Source organism: Chlorocebus sabaeus, chromosome 14 (genome assembly GCF_047675955.1).
Source record: "Chlorocebus sabaeus isolate Y175 chromosome 14, mChlSab1.0.hap1, whole genome shotgun sequence".
Lineage (NCBI taxonomy): Eukaryota > Metazoa > Chordata > Mammalia > Primates > Cercopithecidae > Chlorocebus > Chlorocebus sabaeus.
In genome coordinates, this window is record NC_132917.1 from 105,175,606 (window position 1) to 105,187,410 (window position 11,805).

The following is an 11,805-nucleotide window of genomic DNA, read 5'->3' on the forward strand; positions in this document are numbered from 1 at the left end:
GCGTGAAGATTAACTGAGTCAGTAAATGAGGCATCTATACAGCTTATATAGACTCATAGATGTGTGTGCATACGTGTGTATATAGTTGATTTTCATTATTTGTGGTAGTAGCACTCACATTTTCATCAATCAATACAAAATTTTGGTTTACACACTTTAAAAAAATCTATATTGTTGATTCATTTTGCATTAAACTCACAGCCAACAGCACCATAACTTATGCTGAATGAGGCTCATTTAATCCACATATTTTCTCCACAGGGCGCATCACAGCCATCTCACACAGGAACACTGGAAAGCACCTCAGCACTACAATTGAGGGCCATTTTAAACAGCAACATCTCCATCAGAAAGCCCTCAGATTGGAAAAATGTGTTACTACATAGATTGTGAAAAGGACACGTATTCAGGGAGCTGAAACAAGACCATTGTCTAGTTCAGCCTCAGCTGAGGACATACACATTGTGCAACTCCAATTTTTTGCCATTCTGTGTATGTCTACAAATGAATTTAAAAGCACCAAGAGAATTGATTTGAGAGTCTTACATTAAGTCTAGCCTAAAGCTGCCTCCTTATATATGTTAAGGTTATCCTAAAGGTTTCTCGGTGCATAGTGAACTGTCACCTAACTGGACGTGTAAACAGACTATCACCTAATCTTGCAATAACTGACTGAGTCTCAGCCAATCACAGCAATCGTACTTCAACCACTCACAGGCAGTCAACTGTTCACATCATGTTCAAGTGAGGCAAACGCTGCTAAGCTGTAACCAATCCAGCTGTTTTTGTATGTCCCTTCCATTTTCTGAACATGACTTTCCTATTTCTGTTCATAGATCCTCTCCGACCACACAGTAGCATGGGTCCTCTCTGAACCTATTCTGCCCATTTCATGACTCCTTTGCTCAATTAAACTCTGTTAAATTTAATTTGCCTGAAGTTTTTCTTTTAACAGGAATTACAAATCAATTTTAGCCAGTAGGTGAATTTGCAAAAATCTGATTCACAATGAGGACTGACTCTATATACCCACGCATACATTACCAGGTACTTTCTGAGCAGCAGGATCTCTGCCATTCTGGTTCCAGCCCCTTCTTCTACCTTTGCCCTCACCACCTCTTTTTTGTTTTGTTTTGTTTTGTTTTTGAAACGAGTTCTCACTCTGTTGCCTAGGCTGGAGTAGAGTGGCACAAACACGGCTCACTGTAGCCTTGAACTCCTGGGTCCAAGCAACCCTACCGCCTCAGCCTCCGGAGTAGCTGGGACCACAGGTGTATGCTACCATGCCTGAATAACTTTTTTGTAGAGACAGGATCTCTCTGTGTTGCTTTGAACTCCTGGGCTCAAGTGATCCTACCGCCTTAGCCTCCCAAAGCTCTGCAATTACAGGCATAAGCCACTACATCTGGCCTGCCCTTACCACTTCTTGCAGCACCTGGTTCTATCAACCATCCCTGTCCTGCAACTCCGGCGCTCCAAAGGTGCTCAAACCTTTCCCATGTGAAAAAAAAAAAAAGAGAGAGAGAGAGACAGAGAGAAAGAATTCCACATGCACTTTCTCACTCTTACGTCCCCATTTCTCTCCTCTCCTCTTTACTGAAAGTTCTCAACAGACTGTTCTGCTCTCACTAACTCTAGTTCTTCACCTTTTGCCCCTACTTCAAACCATCATGAACCAGCATGTGCAGCAGCCACAATACTGAAACTGCTCTTCCTAGGACCACCAGCCACCTCCTCACTGCCCAGTTCAATACCTACTTTCTCATGCTGACTTTTCTGGACAACTTCCCCGCATTTGACACTTCCGGTCACTCCCTACCTTAGAGACTCATGGAATCCATCAGATCCTACCACACACTGCTGCCTCACACTTCTCGGAGTGTATTTTTGTGGTCATCTCCCTGGATTGCACTTCTCTTCCTGCCTCTGAGATGTCATTGTCCACAGGCCTGTAACTCCTTCTTGCTTAAATGTTCTCCATGACTTTCAGTGTCGGGATGGTGCCCATATGTGCATCTGCAAACTCATCACAAGTTGACTCTCTTCCTTGCCTGGGCTGATTTCTCCTCTGACTTCAACTCCTCACCTATCCAATATCTAAACAGATGTAAGATTCAACCTGGTGTTGTATAAGATTTAAAATTTCTTTCAATGTCAGGACACAACACAAAGACACTCAGAGGTGAGAGACAGAACTTGTTACCTACAGCTCCAAACCAGAGCAGGCTGTCAGCAGGGCCACACAGGGGCTTGCAAAAGGGCAGGGTAAGAGCAAGCTGGGGCTGTCAGAGACAGCTTATACATGAAATGAGGTGGGCTTAGCTGGGTTTCCAGGCTGCTTGTGGGTTCACTAATTTGAATACTTCATTGGGTTCCTAGGCACTGAATCTGTCCCTAGTTGTCTGGCACCTGGCCCCAGGGAGATAAACGTGGGTGCCCAGGGGCCCCAGAGGGTGAGAGCCCAATAAGAAAGGCGGTCGAGGTATAGACTTAATCAGATGCCAACAAGGACCTGATCAGTCTCTAGTCAGGGCCTCAAAACTGGGTCAAGACAGCATTACAAAAAACAACAGTATTACAACAGGCATCGCTGCTCCAGTGTGACTGAGAACTTCTGGAGATCCAGTGTCCCTTTCCTAGGTATTGAATTACGCTTATCCACTTATGGGTCTGTCTCCCTTACTTGGTTGATAGCTGCGATGGCAAGAATGGTGTCTTGTTCATCTTTGTACGCCAAAACTCAGCACAAAGAAAGTGCTTAATATGTTCCAAATGGATTAATCAAAGGTGAAACATAGAGAATCAAAATCTTAGAATCTAGAATTACCTAGATCTTAGAAAAGAAGCACCTATGTTTAAAAATATGATCTTTTTGGAAAAAAAAAAATCAATATACAGAAAATGCAAGAAACAAGCACAGGCTCTAAAGTGAAAGTTGGTGTCTAAGTGAACTAGGTATTAAGTTGCTATGGGAAAAAATTAATTCATTCGAGGAAAGATGAGAAGGGTATAACGGAGATTAATTAAAATTTAGTTTATCAGATTTTTCTCAGGAGATTGGCAATTTAGTCAGAGGAAAATCTTATTTAAGTGCATAAGTATATTTCAGCTTATAAGTGGGATGCATGATAAAATGAAAACAGAATATCAGTGTATGTTAAGTAGTTACCATTTTAGAATTTGAAATCCTCTAAAATTCTAAGACTAGAAAATAAAAGTCTCAGGCTAAAAGTTTGCAGCTATCTCAGTCTGATGAATACTTAAAATACCAGATGCATAGAATCACTGTTGACTTTCATGTCCGTAGAGCTGACGGACTCTAGTTGGTATTCATCTCATCTTTGAAAACCCATGAGATTGCTCCATCCGGGAAGTTTTCTATTCTCTTGGATTTCTTCCTATTTTCTGGCTGGTTTTGTTTTGGTTTAGGTATCATTTTCTGGCCCCTCCTCTTCTACCCAAACTCTAAATTCCTAAGGAATCCATCCTGGTCCTCATTACTTTCTTGATCTACATCCTCCGTCAGATAACTTACCTACTCTCCTGGTTTTAATGCAAATTCTCTGTGCCATGAACTCCCAGTTTCATGCCTGTGTTCCCTAAAACGTTTTTGCACAGCAAAGAAAACAGTCAACAGAATGAAGAGGCAGCATACAGAATGAGAGAGAATATTTGTAAATCACTCATCTCAGAAGGGGTTAATATCCAAAATATATAAGGAACTTAAGCAACTCAACAGTAAGAAAACAAATAACCCAATTGAAAAATAGGCAAAGGATCTGAATACACATTTCTCAGAAGAAGACATTTAAATGGCCAATAAGTATATGGAAAAAAAAATGCCCCATATCACTAGAGAAGTGCAAATCAAAACCACAATGAAATATCACCTCACACCTGTTAGAATGGCTGTTATCAAAAAGATAAGGAAGTGATAAGAAGTGATGGAGAAGATGAAGAGAAAAGGGAATCCTTGCACTCTGTTGGTGGAAATGTAAATTAGCACAGCCATCATGGAAAACAATATGGAAGTTCTTCAAAAAATTAAAAATAGAACTTCCATATGATCCAGCATTTCCACTACTGAACATATATCCAAAGGAAATGAAATCAGTATGTCTAAGAGATATCTGCACTCTCATGTTTATTGTAGCGCTATTCACAATAGCCAAGATATGGAATCAACCTAAGTGTCCATCAACACATGACTAGGTAAAGAAAATGTTATGTATACACAACAGAATACTATTCAGCCTTAAAAAGAGAAGGAAATCCTGTCATTTGTGACAACATAAATGAACCTGGAGGACATTGCGCTAAGTGAAATAAGCCAGGCACAGAAAGATGAAAGCTGCATGCTCTCACTTCTATGTGGAATCTAAAAAAGCTGAACTCATAGAAGCAGAGAGTAGAATGATGGTTACCAGAGGCTGCAAATGGGGGCAGTGAAAGTGGGGAAATGCTGGTCAAGGGATACAAAATTTCAGTGAGATAGAGGAATAAGTTCAAGAGATCTATTGTACAATATGTTGACTATAGTTAATAACAACGTACATATTGTATTCTAGAAAATTGGCAAGAGAGTAGATTTTAAGTGTTCTTACCAGAAAAAAAATATATAACTGTGTGATGTAATGTATATGTAAATTAGCCTGATTTAGCCATTTCGAATGCATTCATATTTCAAAATATTATACCATATCAAACTGTATGTTTGATGTGATATGTACATACCATAAATATGTACAGTTTTTACTTGTCAATTTAAAATTAAAATTAAATTAAAACTCTGAGGAAATAAGGGTAAAGTGAAGAGAGCATACACAAATTTACCTATGGGAGAGAGTACTGTGCTGAGGTCACCTGTCACCTCGGTCCTAGCTGTCCCACTCCCCAGAAATGAGAAAATGACATCTGATACTCACCTATAAATTTCTGAAGTTTAGCTTTGGGAACTTCTCTGTAGTAAGGGGTTGATACATAGTAGCTACACAGGAAATCATGAGTTGGATAAATTTTTTCCCTGCTAATCCTACTGTCTCTGAGATCCCAGGGTCATTATGAGTGACTAACAATGATCTTGGGTGATAACTGGAAGGGGAAGCAGAGTTTGGATGAAAGAAGGTTGCTTTGTGAAGTGCTGTGGGTAACAAGGATGTGATGAAGTAAATGTTTGAAAATATATTTAATGTGCTCTTTTCTAAACAGGAAGCAAAAGGACTATCAGGTAAATGGCCTTAGTATTTTGGGTCAGAGCAAGAAAAATATGCTCTGGTGTATGATAAGTCAATTGTAACAATAACAGAAACCAGCATTTGTTGGGATTTCCTCTATCCTGGCACCACTGTCGCACTTTATGAGTGTTGCCTATTAATCAAACCACTGTGTGATGGAAGCTGTGACCATCAGAGATCCCCTCTTATCATACTGGTTATGGACAAGAAGCTGAGCAGGAAATTAGAAAGCCAAGAACAAACTTCTAATCCTAACTCCAGTCGGCTGTCGGTGACTTTGAATGTATCAGGCAATTTGTCTATTAGCTTCACTTCTCTTTGTAATTAGAGCTCTACAATGCAGCCAGGTGTGATGGTTCACACCTGTAATCCCAGCACTTTGGGAAGCTGAGGCAGGAGAATCTCTTGAGGTCAGAAGTTCGAGATCAGCCTGGGCAACATAGTGAGATTCTATCTCTGCAAAAAATAATACAATAGTTGGGCATGGTGGTGCATGCCTGTAGTCCCAGCTACTCCAAGAATTGAGGTGGAGGATCACTTAAAACGAGGAGTTAGAGACTGCAGCGAGCTGTGATTGTGCCACTGCATTCCAACCTGAGCAACAGAATGAGACCCTGTCTCTAAAAGAAGGAAAAGAATTATATAATGACAAAGTTTAGGTTTCTTGATGGAAACACAAGAGGAGAAAAAGAGTGAGATTCACCTGGGAACTGAACTTTATCCCCTGCAAAAATATCAAAATACCCTAAAATGCACGAATCCTAGAGAATCAATAGGATGTCCTTTAGGGGAAAAGAGGGCTAGTGGTTATGTTTTAGGAAATCTAAACTGAAGCTTAACCAAAGCTAATTGTGGCTCGTGACCTCTGTGTGTTTCGTTGGGAGCTGTGCGGTGGAGGGAAGGAAAGAAAAGTTGCTACAGGGAGAACAAACACCACAATAAGTGGCCACTGGGTCTTCTAGAATTTTAGGCTGAATTCTTTGGTTACAGTAGAGATTCTCCTTAAAAAAGCCTCTTGACATTGGAAATTGAAGTTTTTAAAAGCTGTTATTACTCAGCTTTCACTATAAAGGGAATTCTCCATCAGGAATCTTTGCTTGCAGACCATAAGCGTACGTCCTTGCCCTGTCCTAAACCCTACCCAGCGGTGGGAGGTTTCTGTGTGTCTTCCCTTCTGCAGATCAAATAGACAATTCCAAATGAATGGGCACACTACCTTGAAGCATTTCACTAGTCCATCTGTCGATCAGAAAGCATTTATTGAACATAAAACTACGTACGCTACGTAAACAATCTCCAACGCTACCAGACCCTAGAGTGTGTGAGATGCATGTATATTCAACGATGAATTTCTTTCTTTAGCTTGAAGCTAAAAAGGAGATCCCGATTTGGATTTTATAGCTCAGACATTTCCCTTCGCATCTCTAAAATGTACCCCCAAAATGATATTTTGAGCACTTCACAGAAAGGGTGCCAAATATATCAAGGCAGTGGAGAAAGATTTTTTTTTGTTTTTTTACATTAACTCAACCTAGGGAATATACCACAAATAATCCTATGTCATGATCATGAAACAAATTTTGAAAACCAATAACAACAATGTACTCTTACACTAATTAAGACCTAAACTGAGATGATTTGTTTTGGATACTGGACTACATTTTAAAATAATTTCCTCTATTGTACTCACTCCATTTTAATGAAAAGATAGGAATTTTGTTTGCATTCATACATTAATAGACTCAACAAATATTTATTGAGTGGCTGTTATGCGTCCAGTCCTGAGCTGGGCATTGTAGGAACAGTAAAATAATGCTTTTCAACTGCTCTCCTCCCACTTACATGGTTTAGAAAGAGTCACTTGTTTAATCTTCTCATCTATTTATTTCCCAAGAAAATGGTTCTTCTACACAGTAACTTTTAATACAATATGTGTCAAGATAAAAAGCAGCATGCAATTATCCAATTTTCATCTACTTACATTTTAATGACCATACTTACTTGCCCATTCAATTTTGCAACTTTTAGTAGCAGTTTGAGACCAGAGATTCTCCCAGATTTAGTTCCACATGGCCAATGTCTGTTGGACCACAAATTATTTTGCAGTAGGTAGTTTTTTGCTCAAAACAACCTTCCATTTAAAGTGCCAATATTCAAAATAATTAATAACCTTCCATTTAAACTGCCAATATTCAGAATAATAATCATGTGGTCTATGATTTTATATTTAGAGAGTGACACTCGTGTACAATTCTTGAATGTTTTACTCCATGTTATGCCTCCGGAACATGGCAAAATGAAGGGCTGGGTGATTTCTATCATACATTCGGCTCAAAAAGCAGGAAAAACTAAGCAATCATCTCAGACCTTGAATATTCAAGCAGCCAGACCTGGAGCCCAGCAGATCCCTGGTAGCCCAACCTGAGAATACAGAAACACAGCTGAACAGGTCACAATTTCCTTCTCTCAAGTGTGCTTTGAAAAATATATCCATGTCACTGTTTAAATCACTTTTTACAGGGGAAAGATTATGATTTAGGGTATTTCCATGCATAATCGCTTAGATATGTACTTAGTACAAATACATTCAATATGGTGCTATGCAAAGAGCGGGATTTGCTCTGACTCCACGGTGGGAGATGTTACCTCCACTGGCTTGCTTGCCAAGCTATATCTCTGACTGCCTTGAGGTCAACTAGATCACCCCATATTCATCCCCTCAAAATCCAGCTTGCTCTGTTTACAAACATGGACGTGTTTATTACTTGCTACCAGAATTCAGTAAAGAAACCATAATCATAAATATAGCTCCTTAAAGGCAACATAGATCAACTGAAAAAAATTACTAATAGTAGCTAATAATTAAATTATTATAAGTTTATATTCATCGCAGAAATAATTTTGAAGAAGATACGGCAAGGGCAGAAAATGTAAACCTGGATATGCAAAGCATCAAAACAGATGTCTTATAAAGACTGTAACTTACCCCCTGTGTGACTTTGACTCCATTGCTGTCAGTTTCCTTTGCACATGTTCTTGCTCTTCTAAGAAGGATCCTAGGCACAGTCTGGGTACCTGTTAGTATCTCACATAGGGAAGATCTGCATCTTCTTTTTTTTTTTTAGATTATAAATGAGTTAAATTCATCTATTAATTGACAGTCTAAGATTAGGTTAAAAACAGATTATTTACAAGAGACATGTCTGAAAAGACAAGAGTTCCCTCTTTACTCATTCTTTCAAGCCCAGGGGGTTACCTGCAGCCCTCACACTGCAGCATCTTCTCAATGCTTTATTGGTACTTGACTATACCCCCTTATTCATACCATACATTGTGGGCAGTGGATTATTTATAAAATAAAGCCTCAAAATTATTTTAGGCACCAAGATTTTTATTTACTCACCTTCCTGCTTTATTTAAGATTATAAACATTATATAAATATTACAAATCAGATTACTCTGTTTGGGACCCAGGGTTGTGATAGGAACCCTCTTGTTACAAAATGATGGCAGATATATGCTGTCTTCGTGTTTTTCTGGCCCCTCTCAACCTCTGGCTGTCCCTTCTCTGTCCTTTCTCAGTTGTCCCTTAACGGTCTATTCCAACGCCTGTAAAACAGAGACTAAAAGTACCAACCTCATTGTTATGAGGTTTAAGAGAAGGCCCAGCACCAAGCCAGGCTCTCAGGAAAATTCACACAGTTCCTCCTTACCTTTGAGTATAGCTCCTTCCCTCTGTCATGGGCTGAGGAACCACCGAACCAAGCACACGGGTATAAATCCACAGGCCAGGTGAACGTCTAGGTGGTAAGGTACATGGGCTTTGTGACTCCACTACCAATTTCCAGACTTAGGAAAGACTGACTTAGTGAGCAGTTCCAAGACCACTGAGCTCACGGTTCCCTGTGGCTGTGTCCCTTGTACCACCATCCTGACCAGGGCCTGAGGAGGGGTCTTTCGATTCCCCCTGCCACACTTAGAACGATACGAGGGGTGCAGCAGAGGCCAAAAACTGCGTGACCAGCCCAGCACCAGGGAGTCTATGGTGGACACTGACAAACCAATCCCAAAGTTGGTGCCATTTGCTCTTACAGAGGAGAGGCGGGGCCTGGGCAAGGGCAGCAGCTGGAAGGTGAAGGGCAGGCATGGTTCTCAGTAGCGGTTGTGATCTGGCTTGAAGGGGCCATCACAGGACATGCCCAGGTACCGGGCCTGCTTCTTGGTCAACTTGGTGAGTTTCACATTCAGCTTGCCCAGGTGGGACTCAGCCACTGCCTCATCCAGCTTCTTGGGCAGCAAGTAAATCCCACCAGAGTACTTGTCTAGGTGGGCCCACAGCTCAATCTGCAGCATCAACTGGTTGGTGAAGGAGTCACTCATCACGAAGCGGGGTGGCCCATGGCACAGCCCAGGCTGACCAGTTGACCCTCAGCCAGCAGGATGGTGCCGTGCCGCTCTTCAGCCAGTCCTGGCCACCTGGGGCTTGATGGTCACCTTCTCCACAGGGTTGACATTGAGCCACTTGGCATTGATCTCCATGTCAAAGTGGCCAGGGTTACACACGATGGCATCATCCTTCATCTGTTCAAAGTGCTGGCCAAGGATGATGTCAACACAGCCTGTGGCAGTGACAAAGATGTTGCCCTCCTGACAGGCCTTGTCTATGGCGTTCACCTCATAGCCCTCCATGGCAGCTGCTGGGGGTTGATGGGGCCAATCTTAGTGACGATGAAGGGGTCCCCAAAATCCCACAGGGCCTGGATACAGCCCTTGCCCACATTGCCATAGCCTGCCACCATGGCTACCTTACTGGCAATCACCACGTCTGTAGCCCTCTTGATGCCATCTATGGGGACTCTCGGCAGCCTTAGAGGCTGTGAAACTTGCTCTTGGTGATGGAGTTGTTGACGGCAGGCACCTTCAGGATCCCCTTGGCCATCATCTTGTGTCGGTTGTGGACCCTGGTGGTGGTCTCCTTGGAGATGCCTTGGATGCCCGGCAAGAGCTGTGGATACTTGGTTTGGATGCGGTTGGTAAGGTTCCTACCATCATCCAGAATCATGCTGAGGTGCACGGCTTTGAAGTACAGTGATTACTGGGTGCATGACAGGTACCCCTTGCTTGTTTCACCCTTCCAGGCATGCACTGGAATGACAGCCTTGGCAATGGCAGCCGCCACCTGGTCCTGGGTGGAGAAGGTGTTGCAGCTGGACCACTGTACCTCAGCATCCAGGGAGACAAGGGGTCTCAGTGAGGACGGCTGTCTCCACGGTCACATACAGCCAGCCAGCGATATGGGTGTCCTTCAGTGGCTTGGGGGTTGAATACAGCTCCCACACATGTATCAGACCCGGCATATCATTCTCCTCAATATCCAGGGCCTTGTGTCCCCAGGCGGCCAGGTCAATGTCAGCAACTTTACAGGACAGTTTGTTAGACATGCTGGCAACGCTTCCACACAGTGTGATGGACACGGACAAAGGGGGCCGGGCCTCCGAGAGGGGACAGGCATGGGGCAAGTGGCACTGGGCAGGGCGGATCTGCATTTTCTAGTCCTGATCAGCTTCTGACCTGGCTGCTCATGTTTAATGCAACAACATTGTATTTGTCAGGCTAAGCTAGATTTTGCTGCAGTGACAGATCACTCAAAAATCTGTGTGGCTTTTCACACACACAAAATATATTTCCCACTCACGCCACATATTCAACACAAAGACCACAGGGAGGCTTAACTCATCCCAAACACATGAAGACCTGGCCTAATGGAGGCTCCATTTGGATATATTCTTCCACCGTCACTAGATGTGAACACGGGAATCAAGTCAATGACACTCAAGCTCTTAAAACTTCCCTCCCAATATAAAATAATTACTGGCTAAAGCATGGCCTTACCTGACTCCAAGCAGGTAAGGAAATGCAATGCTACCAAGTGCCTAACAAGAAAATAAAAATATCTGATAAATGGTACTGATGATTTCCTAAAGTACATCCACAAAATAATGAGCTGACATTTTTTATTTTGAGCCGGAATATACTCCAAGACTCTGAACTGACAAATGATAGAAAATATAATATATACGGCCAAACACTGTCCTCTGTTAAGCACTGGCAGAGCCACCCCTGCTACCACTCCAGTGACCATCCCCTCTTTCCCAGTTTATATAAGAGGACTGCAGAGTAGAGAAGGATGGAAGAGCTGTTGGGGCCTCATAAACCTGCAGTGTCAGGAATGAAATGGGGTCTCCCTCTCTTCTCCATAGTCAAATAAATGGGGCTTTATGAGACCCTGTGGTTTGATGAGGAGTGTCTATGAGGAGGGGACACGAGTGCCTCACTTCCCAGCTGAAAGCTTGCTGTCATTGAAAATGCAAGTCGGCCGGGCGAGGTGGCTCACACCTGTAATCCCAGCACTTTGGGAGGCCGAGGCAGGTGGATCACGAAGTCAAGAGATCGAGACCATCCTGGCTAACACAGTGAAACCCCATCTCTACTAAAAATACAAAAAATTAGCCGGGCGTGGTGGCGGCGCCTGTAGTCCCAGCTACTCGGGAGGCTGAGGCGAGATACTGGC

At 42.5% G+C, this 11,805-nt stretch overlaps 1 pseudogene; it reads right to left on the reverse strand.

Moving 5' to 3' along the window:
* Positions 1-9,304: 9,304 nt before the first annotated feature.
* LOC119625697 (adenosylhomocysteinase pseudogene) lies at positions 9,305-10,675 on the reverse strand (annotated as a pseudogene).
* Between the last annotated feature and the right edge of the window lie 1,130 nt (positions 10,676-11,805).